The sequence below is a fragment of the Equus asinus genome, chromosome 1 (genome assembly GCF_041296235.1).
Source record: "Equus asinus isolate D_3611 breed Donkey chromosome 1, EquAss-T2T_v2, whole genome shotgun sequence".
In the NCBI taxonomy this organism is placed as follows: Eukaryota; Metazoa; Chordata; class Mammalia; order Perissodactyla; family Equidae; genus Equus; species Equus asinus.
The window spans coordinates 154,177,786-154,201,983 of NC_091790.1; the positions used below are offsets into that span (position 1 = coordinate 154,177,786).

At 42.5% G+C, this 24,198-nt stretch overlaps 1 long non-coding RNA gene and 1 other non-coding gene across 2 annotated transcripts; both read left to right on the forward strand.

The window, feature by feature from the left end:
* The first annotated feature begins 962 nt into the window (after positions 1-962).
* On the forward strand, positions 963-4,516 carry LOC106824374 (uncharacterized). Its single transcript, XR_001396383.3, has 3 exons — positions 963-1,086; positions 2,793-2,827; positions 3,718-4,516. It is a non-coding gene; the product is annotated as an uncharacterized lncRNA (long non-coding RNA).
* LOC123288404 (small nucleolar RNA SNORD93) lies at positions 2,886-2,959 on the forward strand. Its single transcript, XR_006532084.1, has one exon. It is a non-coding gene; the product is annotated as a small nucleolar RNA SNORD93 (small nucleolar RNA).
* Positions 4,517-24,198: the final 19,682 nt, after the last annotated feature.

Here is a 24,198-nt window from a genome sequence, read left to right on the forward strand (position 1 = left end):
TCTCTTTACCTGGAGTCAGTTCCCCTAATCCAAATATATTCCAGGCACTATGCTGAATTCTGGGGATCCAGTAGAGAAGAAAACAAAGTCCTCATAGAGCTTACTTTCCACCATCGTGACAGCTGTTTTTGGACAACACCCTGAGGCATCTCTATTCCACCAGAGAAGATTCTGGATGATCTATAATCTGGATGATCTATAATCTACTCTATGATTCTTTTTTAACTCTCTTGGCCTATTTGGTTTTTCCCTCTCCTGTATCTGACATGCCGTCAGCTCCCTGCTGGTAATGCTGCACTCAGCCTTCCTACTCCCTCCTCCAGGAAGCCCTTCCTGACCCCATAGCCCGCGGGCTCAGTGGCTTTGTGCTGTGCCCTTGGCGCACTGTGTGGGCTTCTGTCAGCAAGTGAACCTCCCTTTAGATTCTTTGAGGGCAGGGGCAGTTTCTCATTCAACTTTGCACCCCCAGCACGGATCACAGTGGCCGACACAAAGTCAGCACTCAACAAATATCGGTTGCACTAAACTGTCCCTCCAACCAAAATGATCTCAAGTACTCCAGTTTCTGGGAAGCCCCAAATTTCAAAATTCCAAAGACAGATTAAGGATAAAACTAAATATAAGAGCAAGGCTGGGGACTGCGGGTCCTGTCTAGCAGCACTTCTGTGGCTTGCAGACCACCCTGGGCGAAGCCACGGGATACTTGGGGTGGGGACGGGCAGGCAGAGATACCTAACATTATGTGAGTGCCAGGAGCTTCATCGAAGCTGCAGCAAGGTAAGCGGACACCACACTCAGGGAGGTGTTTGGGGCAGATGGCCCGGAACCGCAGGCTCCGAGGGCCGAGGCCGGGGCTGGGTGCCGGGGCCGCCGCCCGCCCGCTTTCCCCAGGCCGCCGGCAGGGGGCGCGCGAGGGCCTCGGGGCGCCGCCGGAGGGGCGGGCGCAGGGCCGGCGGGGCGGGCGCCGGGCCGGAAGGGGAGCTCGAGCAACTTTTGGGTTGGCTGCGGCCGGGTGCTGACGGCCGGGGCCCCTTTTAAACTTGGTCTCCCCGGCGCCCTCCCCTTTCGGCCGCGGCGCGCGACTCGGTAAGTGGCTTCCGACAGGCTCGACGCTGCAGCGGGCCACGTGGCCTGAGGTCTCTCCGGTGGCACTTACTTAGCTCAGCCCTCCTTGTCCCCGTGCCCGCCGCGTCCAGGCGGCCGGGACCCGGGTTCGACGTCAGCTCGGCGCCCCCCGGGAGAGGCCGTCCCAGCCCCGGGGAAGGAGCACCCGGGAAGCCCTGTGAGGGACGTCCTCGGGGTGCCAGGGGCCCTTCCCGGGAAGCACCCTCGTGGCCCGGGCTCCCGGAACCTCTCGTGCCTGTGGCTCGGACGCTTAAAGGATCTCGGCCACAGGGAGCTTCAAGCTCCTTTTTTAGTGTGAAAAGATAACATTTCGAGAATCAAACTGACCAGGGGCGGAGGCGCCCAGGCCGGGACGGTGTCCGGGTTCTTGGCGCCTTGGGGGCTCCGGCCTGTGCAGTGGTTCTGCTGACGCGGACACAGGCCGTTTAGGAAGTGCGTGAGACCGTGGATCTGAAACGCTTTAAGTTTCCGCAAGATCAGTATAATTCCGGAGTTAGCAACAAACGGAGGTAATTTCGCCCACTCAGCCACTCCTCCGCCACAAATGCCTTTCAGTTGCCACTTTGCACGGTGGGTGGGCTTCCAAGGTCTGCGGGTGAGTCTTGCGGGAGTGGGTAACTGCTGTGAGCTTTAATGAAGGAGCCTGCAATTTCTCCCCCAGATTCACCTTTTCGGGAGTGGCCAGTGCCTTACGCACCACAGGACCCTCATCCAACATTTTGTGTTCTTTACCGGTACACATTGCTGTACAAATGGTTATTCTCCGAATTTAGTAAAATTTTTAAAAATCTAAAGTGAGTGAATGAAGGAATCATTGTAGCTGTCATAGGTACCACATATTGCGGGGTTTACGTGTTCTCAGGTTGTGAAAGACCCTTTTACTGATTAGGAAACCAAATAGGCTATCAATTTCATCATACTTTTATAGAGGAAAATGTAGTGTTGCAGGCTGTGTTCTAGGCACCCTCTTCCCAGCCATATATATGGGCCCAAAGCACATGGACGCTTTTCTCTGCCCCGAATACCTCCATCTGATCAATAGCACTGCAACACGGAAATGCCCGCTCTGTTTCACGATCGCTTTAGGTGTTGGGGATTCCCGTGGAGCCAAACTAAACAATTCTATCCGAGAGAGCCAGGCAGCTGACAGGGAAGCAGCTTGAGCCAGGATCTATTTGAGGATTATGGAAACTGAGCAAGTGCCGAGGACCGTTCTCAACTTCTGGGCTCGGCCTCTGGGTAAACAAGTTTCAGGCTTCCTTTGGTTTTTAACTGTTAAAGGTTTGTTTCAGTTCTTCCTAGGTAAATAATGTTGCCAGAGTTTTGTTTTCTCTAACATTGATGCTATTCCATGCTTAATGTAACAAAGAAACAAAGTTGGAAAGATTGTGACTGCTGACATTCTAGTAAATGGATTCCCAGAATGTAGAAATTTAATTCACTATACATTTTACTCCTGGCTGGAAATTAACAGGTGATTTCCCAGTGTCAGGAAATTTGGAGAATGTAGCTTTTTTACAGGAATTCTATTCAGAGGTAGCTTTTTATGCATTCATCAAAGGTAGCTAGTAGATAGGCACAATAAAAACCACTCCTTACACACACAAAAAAGCAACATAAAAAATCACATAATATCCTTAACATTGTTCTTTTCTCTTATCTGCCAGGTTCAGTGCAGTTACAAGATGCTGATGAAATTAAGGTATGGACCAAATGGAAAGAATTTGGCTTGAGTTATTAAGTAGTTGAACTGAAAGTCTTGGCCAAGGATGAGAACTCTAATCTGATTGGACATGCTTCTGCTCTGATGGGTTAAAGGATTTACCTGAGGCCAACTTGATAGGAAGACATTTATTAAATGCAGTCACGTGTCGTTCCCCCCCACCACCACCCCCCATGTTTTAAATTTAAAAAAAGGAAAAAGGGGCTGGTCCCGTGGCCAAGTGGTTAAGTTCGTGCCCTCTGCTTCAGCGGCCCAGGGTTTCGCTGGTTCGGATCCTGGGTGCTGACATGGCACTACTTGTCAGGCCATGCTGAGGCAGCGTCCCACATGCCACAGCTAGAAGGATGCACAACTAAAAGTATACAACTATGTACTAGGGGGATCGAGGGAGAAAAAGCAGGGGGAAAAAAGAAGATTGGCAACAGTTGTTAGCTCACGTGCCACTCTTTAAAAAAAAAAAGCCTCCAGAAAATAGGTAATATTTTATTATGCCAAGGAAAAGGTTATTTTAAAAAGATGGATTTTTAAGTGATTTGACATTTACTATTTCAAAATGTTTATCTTTTCCTCTGGTGGCTATTTTGGTAAATTAAAGTCTTTTGAGAAGCTTTGGGGAGTTTGAGTCTTATGGAAAGCTGAGGTAAATTGTTAGCATTACAAAGTTAGGATTTTGAGTAAAAAAATTGTTTTTCATTAGGAACGTTACTGTATCTGAGTTGACAATGTGTATTAGTACATTGGGGAATTCTGTTTACATGTCTACAGAACTTTTCTAACACGTGGTCTAGAAACCACTGTGTTTCTCTTAATAGTATATCTTTTATTTAGTAATTTCTGATCTAATTACATCTGTGATACTTCTTTTACAGGGCTGGTGCTTGAGAGGCAGAATTGTGGTGCTCGAAAGAAGCTTTTCAAGTAAAGTATTTGAATATGTGGCGATTGGTATATACAGAATAGAGGGGTTTTTTTGTTCCTTTCATGGCTGTAGCGGAGGTGAATGTTGAGAAGGGACGTGGCAAGTGTCTGTAGGAATATACATCTGCCCCATAGAGAATTTCCAGAGAATTCAATTCCATTATTTAAAGTAGTTTTTCTATCAACCAACCCGAGCGTGGAGTGTGACACAATAACCAGACTAGCTCTTCTACAACTATCTTAAGACAACTTTGTCAACTGTGAATTAATTTACAAAGGTTATTTTTAAATCCTATTCTTTTGACTATTCTAAAGATTATATGTTCTTTCGTGGTGTACATACTTAAATATTACTGTTGAGGCATATATAAGGCAATGTTGGCTTAATTCTGCTTGAGATCTCAGCACTGGGCAGAATATCCTGCATATGTGTAGTAAAACGTGAAGCTGCCTTCATTTTGTTGGTATACTAAAGAAAACTTTTTCAACGTGTTTTTTTGAAAACTTAGCTCTATATGCTTATAAATTTTTCCATAGTAGATCATTTAAGTCATTAAATCTGACCCTTTGACAGAAAACAAATCAATGGGTTCCTAGGGATCAGGGAGGGATTGGTTGCAAAGGGGCATAAGGGAGTTTGGGGGTAAATGTTTACATCTAGGTTATAGTGGTGATTGCACTTGTCAAATTTAGGGGTGAACTTTACTGAGTGTAAATTATATTTTAATAAACATGACTTTAAAAACTTAACCCTTTCTGGCATCTTAATGACATTTCCAGTGAATCTATGGGAAGACAGTCTTGGGTCAGCACTTAAGTGATTTGCTGAGATGTTAAAAGTGGCGAAAACAAAAATCCTTTTGGGGTGTAAGTCACATAAGTGACTCGTGCACACAATAAATACCTGAAAAATGGGACCAAAGGGTATGTGTTGCCTCACCCATCACGGATATAAAATTTCTCTTTATGGATATTTCAGGTAACAATGTATTCCTCATTGTCTTCTCAACAGCTGCATTTTAAATCTCCTCTGTGGTATGGCACTTTTCCTTCAATTTCTTGACGATCTATTCTAGTGGCCACATGTAGCAGAAAACGGAGTGTGAAAATTCTGTTATCATGTACCCTGTATCTTTGTTAGTACTACTTTGGGTTCCTTGCAGCCTTGCATTTTCACACTGACAATTTTCCATTCCAAGAAAATTTAGAATGGCCTCGGCCAATCCTGACCAGCCAGGGAATTGGGGAAATGATGTGAGGTTCTAGGTGCTGAGTCAGTGGGCTTGGGTTGATCTCAAAGCTCCATGCATAGCCACATGGTTTACTCCTGAAAGAACCAATCTGAACTCTGTCCCTTTTTCTCTTGGGATATTCAAAGATGCTTTTGAAAGGGATGGGCCAAGTATTGCTTGTGAGTCATTGTTCTTTCCTATAGGTAATAGGTCTGAACACAGCTGGTTGACCATGGGTACTTTTGATGAGCTGGGTTGTGCCATCTTGCCTGTAGGAGCAAATAATGTCCTTCAAATATCCCCTTGTGGTTCCAGGTTTGATACGTTCCCTGCTTCATCTCCCCCAAATCTCCTTCCCTGTACCATTGCAATTCAGAATTGTCCAACACCTTGGTTGAGTAAAATAAAATGAGATAAGGAGTTGCAGCCCGTCCCACAGTTCTGCAGAGTCAGCTTGCCCTCCTTGGCACAGTGCATGCTTGCATGTTGAGCAGAGCTAAAGCTGGAATGGAAAGATGCCAACGTGACTATTAAACTACCAGGCTGTTACTTTTGTGCCTGAGTGCCCTGAGGAGAAGTGAAGCAAATCTGAGTTGAGTGAAATGTTTTCAAAGAGGACTTATTAGTTCCAAAGGAGGTGCTTGGTCACGAAGAGAATCTTTGAATATGACTAGAATACAATTTAATGCTAATGGTTATGATTTCATTGAAAATGTGAAATCTTATTTGAGAACTCCAGTCACCGACCTCCCCACTATGTGACTTGCCCGGTATCACAGTTATGCTGTTGCTGTGTCAGTTCAGGTAGATTGAGTCACATAATTTGATTTCAAGAATGGGCGTATCCCTTTGTTGTCTGAGCTCCTAAGCACTGGGTACAAGTAGTTTTTGTTACTTAAAAGCAAGCAAATCCTTGTGGTTCAAATGAATATTCCAAACCGAAGTATGTATTTTTTTGAGGTTCCTAAAACCTTAAATATTTAATTAGGTAACTTGGCAAATATTTACTCTTTGTCCTGTGTGTTAAGGCCCCTGATGGACAATTCCTGCCTTTGTGGAGCTTACACGGTGTGACGTACCCATATCTCTATGTAAGATGGACCCGGTTAGAATGCCTCAGTTGACTTCTGTTATGAGGAATTTCACCTAAATCTGAAGATTCGATTGTTAGGATAAACTGCGTAGAAACTATTATGGCTGTTTATACCCCCCACACCACCATACTTATAAACAAATTATAAACAAAGCAAAGCAAACAATACAATAATTAGAAGAAGGAGTAAAAGCTCAGCAAGAAGAGGGCAGGGTTGGAAAATCAAGCCATTAGACCCAGGTCTTTAGGCTCCTGCCAATTTGGCTCAGCCTCCCGGGAGCCAGAGGAAGAGCCAGTTGCCAAATTTCTAATTTGGTACTTGTCTAGAACTTCAGAATGGAGGAGGAAGAGAGGAGGGGTTATTTGCATTTTAGGGTCCCAGGAGCCCAAGTGAGAAGATACGTTTTTCCCCTGTGAAGGAAGAAGTAGAACAGAGAAGGTGTCCAGATAACTAAAAAGGGATCTAGAGATAGTGCAGACTGATGCATTTGGCTCTGGAGGAGTGAGGTCAGTTGGCCAGTGACCCTGGTGAGAATGGACATACTCAGCTGATTGTCAAGCCAAAGCCAGGGGTTAACGCTTCTTGAGAGACAAGCCATGTTCAGATTGTGTGAACAGATGAACAGACAGAGATGTGTTTGAAAGGCTTATTTTCATTTTATATTCATAAAGTTTGCTTTTCTGAAATTTACCTTGTATTCGTTAACTGAAAAGTTCTGATTTCGATATTTTGTTATAAACTTGTGATTTATCACAATCTGGCACTATGCAACCACGACTAGAAGGCCCCCTAGTGGAGTTTGTGTGTATTGCAAGGGGTCAATTGTCTTGTACCCTCCTCTGTCGCCATCTGCATTTCCTGGACGGGTCCAAATCCATCTGTCTCAGAGATAAAAAGACAAAGTCCAGTCAAGTCATTTTGATGTATGTCATGTGGATTTGTTTATGGGAACAGAGCAGAATGTTGTAGTTGATGGAACACAGCCTAATACCATTGACTTTCCAGTTGGACAAATGCCTTGGCATGTTATCCCCACTCTTTAAGGCAGAATAGAGCCCATTGTATCATTTATTGGCCTCCTATAGTGGAGAAATATGTGGAATGTTGGGAATAATCATAGACTCAAAAACCGCACTCCGATACAGTAACCACTAGTCACTTGAAGTGTGGCCGATCCAAACCGATGTGTGCTGAGGTATAAAAAACATCAGATTTGGAAGAATTAATACATAAAAAAATTGTCAAAGATCTCAATTTTGAGATAATATTTTGGATATATTGGGTAAAACGAAATATATTAAAATTATGTAAATATGATATGCATTGCATTTCCATTGAGCAGCACTGGTCTAAAACAAGAATCAGAATAATTGTGGAAGTGTGCAGGTGGTGGTTCCACAATCCAACAGAGAGAAGGACGTTACTGTCCTACTATATAGGACCTGGAGGAAAAGTAGGAGTGAGATTAGCGCTTAAAATGCAGAATTTACAGGTGAGCAGAAGGCGCAGGTGTAGGGAGCCAGTGCTGCTTGGAGGACTTGACATAAATTCTACACTCAAGCTGCCAGCACTTCTGGGGATTCTAAATAAAAGACTTCGGAATGTGTTTGTTAAACAGTCTTGTTCTGTGCCTGCTCTGGGTAAGTACTTGGGTGTTCATTAGAATAATCAAGGGCCAGAGGACTTGGGATGCTGCATCTCATCAAAATACAACTTCCCTACTGAAGAATCTACATGAAGAACAGTTCTGCTCCCCTGACCTGGCTGGTTTCAGGGGGGCGGGGGGGGGGGATGGGTTATGTATGTTTGTCTGGAGTAATGTAGTCTTTCAGGTTTTTATGGAAGGGAAAGACTGAGGGAGGTGGCACCATAAATATTACCAGAGCTTATATAAAGTATAATTTTTAAAACTACCTTACATTAAGCAAAATGTTCCACGAAATTCTCTCCTTCCCTCATTGTCACTAACTCAGCTTTAAAAAGTAAGTCTGTGTTGGGGCTGGCCCCGTGGCCGAGTGGTTAAGTTCGCATGCTCCGCTGCAGGTGGCCCGGTGTTTCGTTGATTTGAATCCTGGGCCCGGACATGGCACTGCTCATCAAACCACGCTGAGGCAGTGTCCCACATGCCACAACTAGAAGGACCCACAACGAAGAATATACAACTATGTACTGGGGGGCTTTGGGGAGAAAAAGGAAAAAATAAAATCTGTAAAAAAAAAAAAAAAAAGTAAGTCTGTGTAAAACTCCCTTTCGTAGTGTCCTTACTACCACAGTCAAGCGCCGCGTACAACCGATGGCATACACAATGCTGGTCCCATACGATTAGTACCACATAGCCTGGGTGCGTATTAGGCTACATCATCTGGGTTTGTGTAAGTGTACTTTATGATGTTCGCACAATGATGAAATTGCCTAATGACACATTTCTCAATCTATCCCCGTTCTTAAGTGACACATGACCGTAATAGTGACTTTTTTCATTTTGCCTTTTAACAATAAGTGGATTCCTCCCTTAGTTTTCAGTTTCTCTTAAGACTGGTTCTTAAGAGGGGGTAAAGGGGAGACAATTTTGCCTTCCTCTGGAACATTTGGTAATGTCTGAAGACATGTTGATTGTCACAACTAGGTTAGGCTGGGTGCTACTGGCTTCTAGTGGGTAGAGGCTAGAGATGCTGCAAAATATCCTACAAAGCACAGAACAGCCCCCACACCAAAGGATCAGCTGACCCAGAAGGTCAATAGTGCTGAGGTTGAGAAACCCTGTCTTAGAAAATGTCATTTCCAACAAGGCCAACCTGCTAAGGTGCCACTGAATAAACTATAGGCTATTCCCAAAATGTGACTTTCCTGCATGCAGAAAGTTTCTCTGTACTTTGAGGCCTGAGGGGGCTTAATTGCTAATGTCGTGGTTCTCCTTAGAGCATTTACAAAATAACAATCCATTATTTTTTTTTAAAGATTTTTTATTTTTTCTTTTTCTCCCCGAAGCCCCATGGTACATAGTTGTATATTTTTAGCTGTGGGTCCTTCTAGTTGTGGCATGTGGGATGCTGCCTCAGAATGGCTTGATGAGCAGTGCCATGTCCATGCCCAGGATCTGAACCGACAAAACCCTGGGCTGCCCAAGCAAAGTGCATGAACTTAACCACTCGGCCACGGGGCTGGCCCCATCCATTATTATTTTAAGTGAAGAGCTATATGGATTTTCTTGTAGGCTCCTCAAAAGCTAGTTTTAGTGTTGATTGTTTATAAGTGGTCAGAAACTCAAAATTCGCTCATCACAAACTAGTGGTTTTCTCAATCAGAGTTGGTCTAATGGGAGGTCTTAGCTTGATCTCTGAGGTGAAGCTTGCCCAAGTCTCCTGAGGGACCGTCAGATGTCTGGCCTGGCCCTAGAGTCCTGAAACCACCCAAAGGTAACCAGGACCTGCTTCTCCAACAAGTAGCTTCAGTCCTCACGAGGGGCACTTGGCACATCAGAAGAACATTCAAGAACCAGCAGGAGAACAAAAGCCCACACCCAAGGAATTGAGACCAAACATTGACCATGTTCCACCACCCTAAGTTCAACATTGACCAGAAGATTCTGACTAATTTTAGAACCTGAAGAACAATAAAAAGCTGAAACCTGAAAACGTTGAATTATCATGTTGGCAAACTCAAAACAAGCCCCTTCAAGTTGTCTGGTGTGGAATCCAGTTCTGTTAATGAGCCTGCCATGAGTCAGATGCCTTTGAAACTCCCAGGCTAGTACCCATCACAGCAAAGATGCATTTAATGCAGTTGATGCTATTGGCAAAAGGTGATGGATGACACAATTGCTCTCAAATGTAGCAGCGGACCAAGGTAGGAACCCAGGAGCAACAGAGTTGCTGGAAATTACTGGAAACAGTGTGAGATGAGGCCAGTGTTGCTAGAGCTCTGAGCAGAGAGGAACTCAATTCCTAGGATGTGAGCCTACCTCTCAAGTTGAAGTGCCCTTCTTCACTGTCTTCTGAGCGTGGGCATTTGTAATCTTACATTTTCTTGCATAAAAAAAAAAATACAGCACATGCCCCATGGTTACAAACAGTATGGCGATGAAGACCAGCATGCCAAACTGCTGTGGCCTCAGGGCCTGCATGTCGAGGATGAAGTGGATAAGGTCCATGAGGTGGTTCAGGGAGCAATGCATACAGTTCACAGCCCCTTGCTTTGCTTCTGGAATGTTCTCCTGAAGAAGCTGGGTCACAGTGAGGTCAAAGGATCAGAGACCTACTTACAGGGCAACAGTGTTGGGAGAATAAATGTAAATAGATGTCAGAGACCTCGGTGAGAATTCTGGCTTTGGCAGTGACCGGCATTGTCAAGTTGGGTAAATGAAGCTTTCTGTGGCTCAGTTTCCTCATCTGTGAAATGGGAACGTTTAGAGCGCTATCACACGGGAGGATGACATGAAGATAGAGTTGAGAAGCTGTGGCACCATGCCTGGCCGTGTGTGCACGGTAGTTACTGTCATAATTTGTTGTATTACAATTATCTTTTTGAATCACCATCACCACCATCATCGCTAGATAGCAATATAACTTCATTTTAGATGGATTTATTTATGCCTCCACTTCATTCCAAAAATGTTGAGGACAGAGCAAAGTCGGGCTTCAAATCTGGTTCCAATTCCAGCTTTTCCCTCTTTGTTCCTGGTGTAGCAGAGAAGGAATTAGCTTCCTGTCTCCCTGCATCCCCCACTTTCAACCACGTGAAGAGGCTACGTTTGAGCACACTTCAGAAGCATCCTCAGGACCTGCTATGTAGGCATCAAGTAGGGCAGAAGCCAGCCGTGGTGATGACAATGCTGTCCTTGAGTGACAGCACTGGAGGTTGTGCTTCCTGCCTCCACGGGCACCTGCTCCCAGCTCTCTCTGCCTGGTTGGTTTCCCAGCAAGCTGGCCGTCTGGATTCTCCCTGAGACCCAGCTCTGGCCCTACAGAGGCCTCCTGGTTGCCTCCTCCTGACCCCTGGACTTAGTTCTGAACTCAAGAATAATTTGGATTGCATGTGCTGTGTCTTCCAGTGCCTGCCTTTGCGAGCACTGGCCAGGCCTTCTGTCCTCCTGGGCTGGCTTTGCCACCCTGATGTGATCTCCACCCGGGGACTCTGACCAGGCCCCCCATCCTCCTGGGCTGCCCTGACCACCTCTAAGTCTCTTGGGGCCTGGCCTGCCGAACACCCTGCCCTGCCCTGGACTCTGACCTGGAGCTCACCCATAAAATCCCCTCACGGGCCCTTAACAAGCAGCACTCAGAGTTAGGGAGTATTTGGAAATGCTGCAGCGCAGCAATGTGCAGCCCTCAAAGAAGTGAAAGCTAATTTGCAGTGACAGAATTATTTCTAAATTGAGGGCATAAAAAGTTACAGTTCTTAGGTTTTAAAAAGCAAAGTGACTTTTGGGCAATGTGCCAAATCTTCTTGTAGCCAGAGTTCTGTAACTTTTAGTTTCATCATAACGGAAACAAGTATTTACTGAGCAAGTGCCTTCCATAAGCCGTGAGCTTGGTGGTACATGGTGGATACCAAGGCAGGCCACAGGCCACTGGTCCCAGTGAGAGGAGCAGTTGTTACGGCCACCAGACCTGACCATGCGAACCAAGCCGCAATATATCCTTTCAGGAGCTGGTGCTTTTAACGTGTGCAGTTCAACGCCACACCACCAACCCCAGGGTCATTTGGAATTCTGCTAGGAATAAATCTAAATGGCACTTGCTGGCATTGGGTGTGCAGGGATCACACAGTATCCATTTCACTCAGTGTCATCGTTCTCTGCCTCACTACCCATCTCACACTCCACCTTTACACAACAATGCACGTGAAAACACCAAAATTACACCCAAAACATAATCATGATAATGATGACTGAAGACGAGAGTTAATATTCATTTTTGACAAGTAGCTCCTATACTTGCGCAAGTTTTGTGCTAAATACGTTACCTACGGGGATTATTTCAGCGCATCCTCAGGACTTCCCTGATGGGTAAGGACTATCATTATTATCCCGTCTTACAGATAAGCAAACAGTGACACGGGGAGCTTAGGTAACTTGCCAACATCATTAGGCAGCCTGGCTCCACAGCGTGAGTTGTCTCCCTCATGAGTGTCAAGAGTGTCCTGTATCTCTGGAATCCTTATCAAGGATCAGCAAAACGACCTGCTGTTGCGACAGAGAAAAGCCTGAAGTTTCTCTCATAGTGAATGCTTCTCCAGCCTGCAGGCATTGCCCATGAGATTCCACCTTTTCCAAATGTGATCATTTCCTTTGTGTCAGGAAGAGTCAAGCTACCTGGTGGGCAGGAGGCACTGGTGGACTTTTTTTTTCTTTCAAACTAAATACTTTATTATCATAATACAATGTGAATTGCATAAATCTTAAATGGCTGATCTGCTCTCAGTTGTTTGTGCAATTAAAGGCTAGAAGTGCAAGCCAAATACCCTAATGAAAGGTAATCCACCTGTCAGGTACCACACTTACAATAGTTTAGAGGTTAGGTAATCTCCAGATGAAAGGATAGGTTTCTAAATCAGCTATTTGGAATGAGGAACACAGTAGAAAGAAATATACATACACATTATATGAAAGGAATGAGGTCCCCAGGCTAGCCCACAGTTTTATAACCTCTTGAATTGGACCTACAAAACTCTCATTTCCCCACTCCCAATATTCCAAAGCTTCTGTGGACCAAGGGGTTCTGGATCTCCAAGGCAGAAATCAGGAACCCTGCATCCCATACTCCCACCCCACTGTGGCCCCAGAGGTGAGAAGGTGAAGCTCTGAGCCCCAAGAGGGCAGGGACCTTGCTGAAGCCCAGAGCCTGGAGTGTTGGATGAGAAACACAGAGGAGGTATGCGGGGGGTAGGGGTGAGGGGTGTTGTTGATGAATGAATGAGGAAGACACACTCAGTTTTTGATCCACTCCTTCCACCATCCACCACCACACTTTCCACTCCCCTCTTTTCTAACCAGGGGAGGGGGAAATCCCCTGGCTTTGAGCTGTGTCCTCAGGGAGGGGTTTTGAAGGTAGTGACTTTGGATTTGAGGGAGAGAACAGAGCTTAGGCAGTGAAACAATACTCTCTGAGTGGAAACCTGATCACAGGGAATCCATGTCCAAGAGCAAGGCCCAGACTCTCCCCAGACTGGGAATCTGCAGGTATAATCACTTGGGCCAATATGCTGTGAAGTGATTGCTGTTGCCATCACTGTTGATCCCCAACATGTCACTGTTGGATTCACCAGGCATCAAATGACCAAAATTAAAAAAAAAATTTTGACACTGTATCCAAATCAGATACATCCTCACTGCCAAGTATGGATGACATGTGGTTGGTGGCAGAGTTCCAAGACCAAGTTCTTGGGGCAGACAGGCTTGTAGACCATCAAAGTGAGGCACCCTGTCTCTGGGAAAGGATTTCCCTCCCCTCCCTCAGGCAGTTAAGGAAAGCTTTGGCCCCACCAAGCTGCCTTCTTTTCTGTCTCCCCAACCCAGTTCCACAGAGAAAGGATCCAGGTCAAAATACTCCTTTAATGTAGATGCCACTTGTGGTTTTACATGCTTGAAACTCAGGAAATAACTATTTTCACTTCCCCAAATCTCCACATTTTCACATTTTAGCCTTTCTGCAACTGTCCACCTTGTCTGGAGCACTCTTCTCTCTGTGTGTCACCTGCCTTGCTTTCCCTTCAGGGATCTCTTAATTGTGCCTCCCTTAGGAAGGCTTCCCCAACTCTCAGGACCAGATTTGGTGTCCCTCCTATATGTTCTCAATCCTTCTGTCCTTCCCTAACTTAGCTCCTATGACTTTGTATTGTTGACTGTTGTTGACTACTTACTCACTGGCCTCCCATCCTGACTATGCTCCACAGGGCTAAGACCTCGTCTGATTAACCACTTTTGTGTCTCTAGTGTCTAGGACAATTCTTTTTACATAACAGCTTCTTAGTGAATGAACGATGAAGATTTACAATGACACAGTGATAAGACCATCAAATGCTTCTAAGATTACTTAGCAACATCACAGGTTGCAGAATCCCACACCACACATGACTCACTGCTTACCGATTCTTGCCAGGATCACACCCAAGAAGAGCAAGATGATGGAGACGTAAGACTCAAGATGCTCAGGGTCCTGGTTTCCTTTAAACAGAACTGTGATATTGGTCCAGTGGATGGAGGAGTGGTCCAGAAGGATAGGTCGGTTCATGTTTCTTTCAAAGGAATAAACATGTATCTGGTCCTCTTTTAGCAACTCATGGTTTGCAGAAGAGTTTTTGCATAATGGAAGTGAGAAAACAGCCAGATCAAAAGGACTGCCAGGAGCAAAGACAGAAAACATGCAGAGTATCAAGAGCCAGCTGGATATAATTCCCATGGTGACCAAGCCATAGTGTCCCCTGGACCTGGTGAGGAGAATTGTGCCCATCAGGCCAGACAAAGCTGAAAGGGCTATGAGGATACCAAGCAGGGAGCCTCTGATCCCTTGGGTGTAGGTGTAACTGGTGGTGATGCAGTTGAATCCCAGCACTGCCATCGAGAGCAAGGCCAAGCCCAAGCCAGCCGAGAAGACAGTCTGCCTGCAGTACGTTTCCCATCCCTGATGGCATGTGTGAAGCAGCTTTCAAGTGTTTTGAAGCCAGAGAGTAAACCCTGTGGTTGTGGCCCATTGTCCTTCACGGTTAGACTTGTGGTCCTTTGACTATACCAAAGTTTTGGAATTGTTGATGAATCCATCAGTAGTTTCCCCAGAGTTCATTTCACATAAAATAAAGGCCAAATAAGCCTTATGTCATTGTCCTGCCCAAATGCCCTCAGCCCATCCCCAACCTCGTCTCCCTCTTTGTTGGACAATTCCTGTGTGCACCGATGGCTTCCTATCCCAAGCACCTGTGTCTGTCTACCTGAGGGTCTCTCTCCAGACACAGGAACATGAGAGCGGGCTGTAAGTGCCCAGAAGTCAACACCCCCGGAAACAACCCTCAACCAATGAGTGACAAGACTTGGTGGAGAAATACCCCAGTTTCCTTGGTCCTTGGTGGGACAATTCTGAGGTATGTCCTACACAGTGTCTTAGAGGGCCCCAGTGGGAGTAAGGCCCAATTGCCCTTGGCAGTAACCCATACATTAATACACCTTTTATTGCCTTTCCTCCCTTCCCTGTCTCACTTCCCATTCCCTCACCATGCTTCCTGGGATCCTCTTCCAAGTAGATTACTTTTCACCCCAAATCCTCATCTCAAGGATTGCTCTTGAGAGAACCCAAACTAAGACACACAGTGAAGTCGGGAAGGTGGGCATTGAGGGGAGAGAGAAGACACAGGGGAGGGTGAAAGACAACATTTCACATGCTTGAGATGTGGTAATGAACTCTCAGAAATAGTGATGGATATTTCCTTTAGTTATTTTTCTGAAGAAACAGATACTGATTAAAACAAAATGATAAATCCCTTTCAGTCCTCCAAGATAGAATAGGCAATGATTGTAAACAGATTTTTTAAATACATGTACAAGTATTTGTGAGAGATATTTAGTATAAATTAAGACAAGCTCTGAAAAGGACTAGAGGAGCCAAATAGGGCTGTGAATGAAGGAGAGAGGGTCAGGTGGGCCAAATCCATTCTAGCTGAAGAACTGTGGGAAGGGTGAAGCTGTTGGTTATAGAAAAGAATTTATTGAAAGAACAGGTTTTTAAAAAACTAAGATAGTATCAACAATGAAAAAACAGCTAACAGGGACTTAAGTTCTACTCTATGCCGGGGAGCAAAATGGGACTTTGCATAGACCATCTTACTCAATCACATCTCTGTAATCAGTTCTGATACTGCTATGCTTACTTTACAGAGAATGACACAGAAAGTCTGAGTAAATTAACCCTGCATGGTCACACAGCTAATACGTGACAGATGGGAAGACATAGTACTATCTATCTATCTATCTGTCTATCTCTACCTATCTACTCACCTATCTATCCATGTATCATCTGAATATGTATACCTACCTATTTATCCATCTCTATAAATACATATGTTCTGTTAATACAATGAGATCTGAGGGGGTTTAACTGCAAAAAAACTTGAGAGAAAAGATAATTAATTATAAGAAATCCAGAGAGAGAAAGAGATCAGAAGCAATGCCTGAGCTGTGTTGCAGGCAGATGGGCAACATTGTCAATAGGCAGGGATGGCTCTTATCTTGGGAGAATGAGGTCATATTTCTTGACAGGTCCCCCTTCCTGCCAGTCTCACTCCAATGTTAGGGAATTTCTGATGGTACAGTTGGAGGCTTCTCATTTCTCATTGTTTCTAGGAACATTTGCAGACAGAATGTTCAAGTTGTAATTAGACACAAGCTCTGGAAAGAAGAAATGAAACACTGACATAAAGAAGGAAAAAGAGCTGTCTCTGAGTTTGCATCACCTTGAATGTTCACAGCCTCCTGTTGCCTTTCTAGGAAGTGCTCCCCTGTTTGTTGCTGGGGTTTTACTGACACTTGGGGAATTAATTAAAAACCCCTATGCAGAAATAGAAACTCTACAGGAAGTGAAACCAAGTTCCATCCAAGAATGAAACCACAACCGATCACATGAGATGCCCGTGTCATCACCCGGCCTACAGGCAGGGGAGTAAATATATTGATGATCTGGTCCAGCCGCTGGATTGTTGCATTCATCTCTGTGAGAGGAAGGAAACATTGCAACTTAGTGGATGAGTCTTTCCTCCTGGTGAATTTGACCTCATGCATTTGCTAGATTTGCTTGCCGTGCACTGAGTGAATGATGGTGAAAAGAGGAATGATCCCTTTCAGTCTAACTCTAGATTAATTATAGGATTTTCAACCTGGAAAAGACCTTTGAGATCAGTTCTGTTGGAACTTGCACCATTAACAGATGAGTAAACTGAGGACTAGAGAGACTAGGTTACTTGGAGCCAATTATTCTAACTCCTGTCTCAGCACTCTATCTCATATCACTATCTTAATAACAACAATAATATTCACGGCCGTTTTCATGACTAACACGTTGACAGAGGAGAGTGGTAACGAAGAGAGAAGAGGACAGAATTAGTTAGATACTTTCTCTGTGCCAGGCACACAGTTTGAAGCCTTCTACAAAGAGTCATCTCACTTAATCTTCTCAGGAACTCTAAGAGGTCAACCGTATCTCCCTTTTAAAAATTAGGGAACTGAGGCGCAAAGAGGAAAGGTTATTTGCTCGAAGGTCACAGGTGGAGCTGAGATGCAAACCCAGGCAGTCTGACCCCAAAGCTTATTCTCTTAACTATTCCACTATCGTCGGAGAATATATTTACAATGTCATTTAAAAAATTATAGTGAACCTCAAACCAGAATCTGTGTTTTATTTTAGATTTCTTTAAAATTAATTAACAGATGCTAGGAAGATTTTCTTTCTCACAGACACACAGGACACTTTCAACACCATGTCACCCAGCTTTTACACACAGAGCTGTTTTATTTTAGGTAGTGTTATTTAAGCCACAGTACATCCAAATAACTGTAGTTTAAAAGAAAACATGATTATAAGGGCCTTCTATTCTTTGTAAGGAGTATGTTTTAATAGACTCCTCCATAATAGCTTCCTTTATCTTGGCTATCAACACTCATGAACATTTTCTGGCAGAGAGTCCCAACTGCACAAATATAGGGCGGGATGAGATCTCCAGCTTTAAGTTGGCAATCGGAATATCTCACAATGTCACTGGTCCAAGTTTTATAAACAGAAGAAAAAAAAATAAGATGCCAGATTTTTCCATTTAGCTCCATTATTGAAAAAAAGTTTACCTCTCACTATCAGTGAGAGGAGATAATCAAGAGTCACATTTGGGGAAGAATATTTTGGGAAAGTAAAAGCTTATTCCTGACCAGAATTAAAGAAATTTTTTAATTCACTTATTTTCCATGTCTGAAATTACCAAGGAACTTCTACAATGTATTCTGAGGGGCTTCTCTCCCAAAAGCACAGTCTATGTATCTACTTTACTGCCTCTCTCAGAGCCCTGATTGGCTCATCAACTTTGTTCACTAAGCCAGGCCTGCTTCTCAGCTGATTAGGGAACCCATGATGACCTGTGATGCCTGGGGTGGCACAGCTCACCAGCCAGCTGGCCTCTGTTGTCACCTGTGAAGCTCACAATCCAGTCCCTCCGAATGATGATGATCAGTGCTGTGCTGAGCAGATTCACCAAGGCCACTAGGGTGATCACGGCTGCAGAGCACGCCCCCTGCAGAAGGAGGATGGAGGGAGTTTGGAACCCAAGAATAGACTTTCTCAGCCCATTGTGGTACATACAGTCATTTATCTGACAGCTCATCTAAATGAACACAAAAAACTTTGAGAGAAAGAGGTTCAAGGCAGGTTTGGAGCCAAATGTTATTGTGTTGATTCTAAGCATTTTCTTCTTCCCACCCCGTTGGCACCAGATCCGATGCTAATTTGTACCTTGCAGACAGAATTTGCCATTCTACTGCCTTCATGTCTGTGGCATTTAGGCTCTGATTCACAAATCAGGGGTGAGGAGAACACTGGAGAAAGATTAGCCAGATCCAAAACCAGTGAGCAGGGCCATACACCAAAGGCATGCAGGTCTTGTCTCTGACATTCACTCTCCTGGTGCAGGAGGGAGGTGGGAGACACACATGTAGAACCAGTTATGCCAAACTTGGTGCATCTCCCTTTTGTATGAGAACACAAGCATCAGGACAACACAGCGGCTGGTGACAGAGGCATCCTCAGTGAAAAGTGAGGCATAAGCACTGCGAATAGAAAGAATATTTACTCTTGGTTTTAAGAGGCAGGTCATAGCTATATCGTCGTTTGATGGAAAATAACCACATTTGACCAAATCCCTGTGTTAACCAGAGTTGCCATTTCCATCGGCAATCGCAGGCTTGCGTGGGAGGAAAGAGCAGGCCCATGTTCTCACTAAAGGTAAAGCCTTGGCAACCAAAAGAAAAAAAAAAAACCACTGGGTTTTTCAAGTCAATGCAAACATACTTTGAGAGAAGGATGATATGAAAAACAGGATACTAGATAAATTTAAAAAATTAAAATTTTTCCAACTGACATATCACACTCTTCTGGGTTTAATTTGTGACTGAAGTTATCAATACGGCCTAAGGAGCTAACAGTCCAGATTTTAAACAAGTTATCCTTTTCAATGGTGTGGCTTCAGAGAATTCCAAACCTCCCAAGTGGAATGAAAACAATCATCTTAACAATAATCAAAAGAACAGGAAAAATTTAGGAGATCCTACCTTCTCATTGGGTAAAGGAGAGTTAAAGAGATGTTAGAGCCAAAAACTAAAAGTAGGTCTATATTTGAACAAATAAGTCTCCAGATACTAATTCCTACCTTAGACAGATTACTTGGTACAAAAGACATCTTTTACAAAGAGAAGCTATCTTTAATAAAAATAACATTAATGTATTATATATAAATAATACCAGAGTATTAAAAAGAAAGCATATTTCCAGGAATTTAATATTAAAAATACGTAATGAATAAGAATTTAAAATCTACCATAAAATATTTTAAATGTAGAACTGGAGAAAGACACAAAGCTGTGTAACTCTTTTTCTAGTTTTTAAAAGTTATGTTCTATTGCTGGTAAGTTCATATCTGTATTTTATTTTACTAAATAAACCAAAAAAGCTAGTGAGATGATAATGTACCACATAATTATATATGTCTTGGGTGAGAGTCTTACCTTTATTTCTTGGTTTCCTGTCAATCCAATCACAAATTAAGACCCCAAATATTAATACAGATCCAGCCACTACTAAGCCAAACACTGCTGTTAGAAGGTTGTGTGTGTATAATTTTGTCAGGAGCACAGACATGGCAAAGTGCCACATTCCGTCTCCCTGGAAGGCAGTAGAAGCAAAGCATGTTTTAATCATTGACCAAAAAGATAGAACAAAGTTAAAATCCAGGAAGACACGTTTCTCCCAAAGGACTAATATGCAGGATTTAAAACCAGAATGCCAAAATGATACTTTTATGCAGTAGAGCTGTAACATCCTTTAATGCAACATAGTTATACTTTAAAAAACTGGACACAATATATTTTAAAAGCAAAGCATCAAAGAGCCAAGAAGCCTATGAGAAACTACCAGATGAACACCTGTGAGAACAATGAGAACCGAGAGAAGTAAGCCCAGGTTACTCTGAGATATCTGCTGATTCCAAACAAGCAACTGTGAAACAGAACTGCAGTTTTGGTGGCCTCAGAAAGTCAGATGATAGAAGTCCATGCCCACCGAAGAGGGGACAAAGATAAAATGGTTCCCACTTTAAGCTGAGATCCCATATAACTCCACCCTCACGGTAAATAAGATTAAACTACAAGTAAGCCAAACCTTGTCTGGACTTGTAGCCCAGCTTGACCTCATTGGATGGTAAATCTCAGGCCTTGAACTTGGATTAAACTAGTCCCAAATGGCTAGTGCCCACTAAGCACATGGTAGAAGCCAATTAAAATCCTCTCTAAAGGAAGATACTATCATCTTAGGCTTCAAAATGCTCCAATAATTTTAAAACACACTGCCCTGCACACAGTCAAAGATAATCAGTCATATAAGGAAGTGAAGCACCATAAGCACGATCTACAGTAAATAACAGACAATAGAAGCAGACTTATTGAAATTCAGATATTTAAATTATCAGGCATAGGCTGTAAAATAACAATACTTACTACATTTAAAGAAATAAATGCCAAGTCTAACAATCTGAGCAGGGAATTGGAAACTATAAAAAGTAACATAGCCAGTTTGAAAAAGAGCTAAATAGAAATTCTAGGACTTAAAAATATAGCAATAGAAATTAAAGTTAAGAATTCAGATGATAGGTTCTATAGTAGATTATAACTAAGGAAAAATCAGTTAACTGTAGCTATGTCTGAAAAAAACTCACAATAAAACACAAAAAGACAAATTGAGGGAAAAATGGAAAGAGTATGAAAAAAGAGAAAAAGAAAAATATAATGAGCCAGACAAATAGAAAACACAAAATAACATGGTAGATTTAGCTTAACTGTATTATTAGTTATCATTAAGCATAAATGAACTAAATGTTCCAAGTAAAGGATAAAGATTGACAAATTGGATTTAAAAATATAACTAGATGCTGTTTACCAGAAACATTAAAAGAAAACCTTAAGAAAGATGGAAAGTAAAAGGATGGATAGTGATATGCTATGCAAACACTAACCCAAAAGAATCTGTGTCACTAAACTGGTATCAGATGAAGTAGACTTCAAGGCAAAAAAGCATTACTTGAAATAAAGAGGATCACTTCTTAATGATAAAGGCTCAATTCATAAGGAAGATATGAAAGTTCCAATTTTGTATGTACCTAATAGCAAGGGCTCAAAATATATGACTTGAAAATGTGTAAAATTAAAATAAAAAATAGACAATCATTGTGGGAGAGTTCAACTCACCATCTCCCTCTTGGTAATTGATAGAAGCAGCAAAAAGTATAAATATATATTAAGTATATGTATATGTATTTTATTTGTTTAGCTATTTTGTATTGTGGTAGCATTGGTTTATAACATTACATAAATTTCAGGGGTACATCACTATATTTCAGTTTTTGTGTAGATTACATCATGCTCACCAGCCAAAAGCTAATTACAATCTATCACCACACACATGTGCCTGATCACCCCTTTCACCCTCCTCCCTCCCACCTTCCCTTCTAGTCACCGCCAAACCAATCTTTGCCTCTATGTGACTGTGTGTTGTTGTTTTTATCTTCTACTTATGCGTGAGATCATGCAATATTTGACTTTCTCTCTCTGACTTATTTTGCTTAGCGTAATATCTTCTAGGTCAATCCATGTTGTCACAAATGGCCAGATTTCATCATTTCTCATGGCTGAGTAGTATTCCATTGTGTATGTATACCACATCTTCTTTATCCATTCGTCCCTTGATGGGCACTTAGGTTGTTTCCAAGTCTTGGCTATTGTGAATAATGCTGCAGTGAACATAGGAGCACATGTATCTTTACACATTCGCATTTTCATATTCTTTGGATAAATACCCAGCAGCAGAAAAGCTGCATCATATGGTAGCTCTATTCTTAATTTTTTGAGGAATCTCCATACTGTTTTCCGTAGTGGCTGCACCAGTTTGCACGCCCACCAGCAGGGTATGAGAGTTCCCTTCTCTCCACATCCTCTCCAACACTTGTTTCCTGTCTTGTTAATTATAGCCATTCTGACGGCAATGAGGTGAAATCTCATTGTAGTTTTGATTTGCATCTCCCTGAGAACTAATGATGTTGAACATCTTTTCATGTGCCTGTTGGCCATCTGCATGTCTTCTTTGGAGAAATGTCTGTTTATATCTTTTGACCATTTTTTTATTGGGTTGTTAGTTATTTTATTGTTGAAATGTATGAGTTCTTTGTACATTTTGGATATTAACCTTTTATGAGATATATGGTTTGCAAATATCTTTTCCCAATTGTTACGTTGCCTTTTTGTTTTGTTGATGGCTTCCTTTGTTGTGCAGAAGATTTTTAGTTTGATATAATCTCATTTGTTTATTTTTTCTATTGTTTCCCTTGCCTGGTCAGACATGGTACTTGAAAATACGCTGCTAAGACCAATGTCAAAGAGCATACTGCTTATGTTTTCTTCTAGAAGTTTCATGGTTTCAGGTCTTACATTCAAGTCTTTAATCCATTTTGAGTTACTTTTTGTATATGGTGTAAGATAATGGTCTACTTTCATTCTTTTGCATGTGGCTGTCCAGTTTTCCCAACACCATTTAATGAAGAGACTCTCCTTTCTCCATTGTATGCTCTTGGCTCCCTTGTCGAATATTAGCTGTCCATAAATGTGTGGGTTTATTTCTGGGCTCTCGATTCTGTTCCATTGAGCTGTATGTTTGTTTTTGTGCCAGTACCACGCTGTTTGGTTACTATAGCTTTGTAGTATATTTTGAAATCAGGCAGTGTGATACCTCCAGCTTTGTTCTCTTTTTCTCGGGAATCATTTGGCTACTCAGGGTCGTTTGTTGTTCCACATAAATTTTAGGATTCTTTGTTCTATTTCTGTGAAAAATGTTGTTGGAACTTTGATAGTGATTGCATTGAATATATAGATTGCTTTAGAAAATATGGACATTTTAACTATGTTAATTCTTCTAATCCAAGAGCATGGAATATCTTTCCGTTTCTTTGTGTCTTCTTTGATTTCTTTCAACAATGTTTTATAGTTTTTGGTGTACAGATCTTTCACCTCTTTGGTTAAGTTTATCCGTAGGTATTTTGCAATTGTAAATGGGATTGTATTCTTAATTTCTCTTTCTGTTACTTCATTGTTAGTGTATAGTATTGCAATTGATTTTTGTACGTTGATTTTGTATCCTGCGACTTGCCTGCATTCATTTATTATTTCTAGAAGTTTTTTGGTAGATTCTTTAGGGTTTTCTATGTATAAAATCATGTTGTCTGCAAAGAGTGACAGTTTCACTTCTTCTTTTCCAATGTGCATCCCTTTTATTTCTTTTTCTTGCCTGATTGCTCTGGCTAGGACTTCCTAAACTATGTTAGATCAGAGTGGTGAAAGTGGCCATCCTTGTCTGGTTCCTGTTCTTAGAGGGATAGCTTTCAGTTTTTCTCCATTGAGAATGATATTTGCTGTGGGTTTGTCATCTATGGCCTTTATTATGTTGAGGTATTTTCCTTCCATACCCATTTTATTTAGAGTTTTTATCATAAATGGATGCTGTATCTTGTCAAATGCTTTCTCTGCATCTATTGAGATCATCATATGATTTTAATTCTTCATTTGCTAATGTGGTGTATCAAGTTGTTAGGTTTGTGGATGTTGAACCATTCTTGCATCCCTGGAATGAAACCCACTTGATCAGGGTGTATGATCTTTTTAATATATTGTTGTATTTGATGTGCTAGTATTTTGTTAAGGATTTTTGCATTAGTGTTCATCAGTGATATTGGCCTGTAATTTTCTTTTTTTGTGTTGTCCTTGTCTGGTTTTGGTATTAGGATAATGTTGGCTTTGTAGAATGAGTTAGGAAGCCTCCCCTCC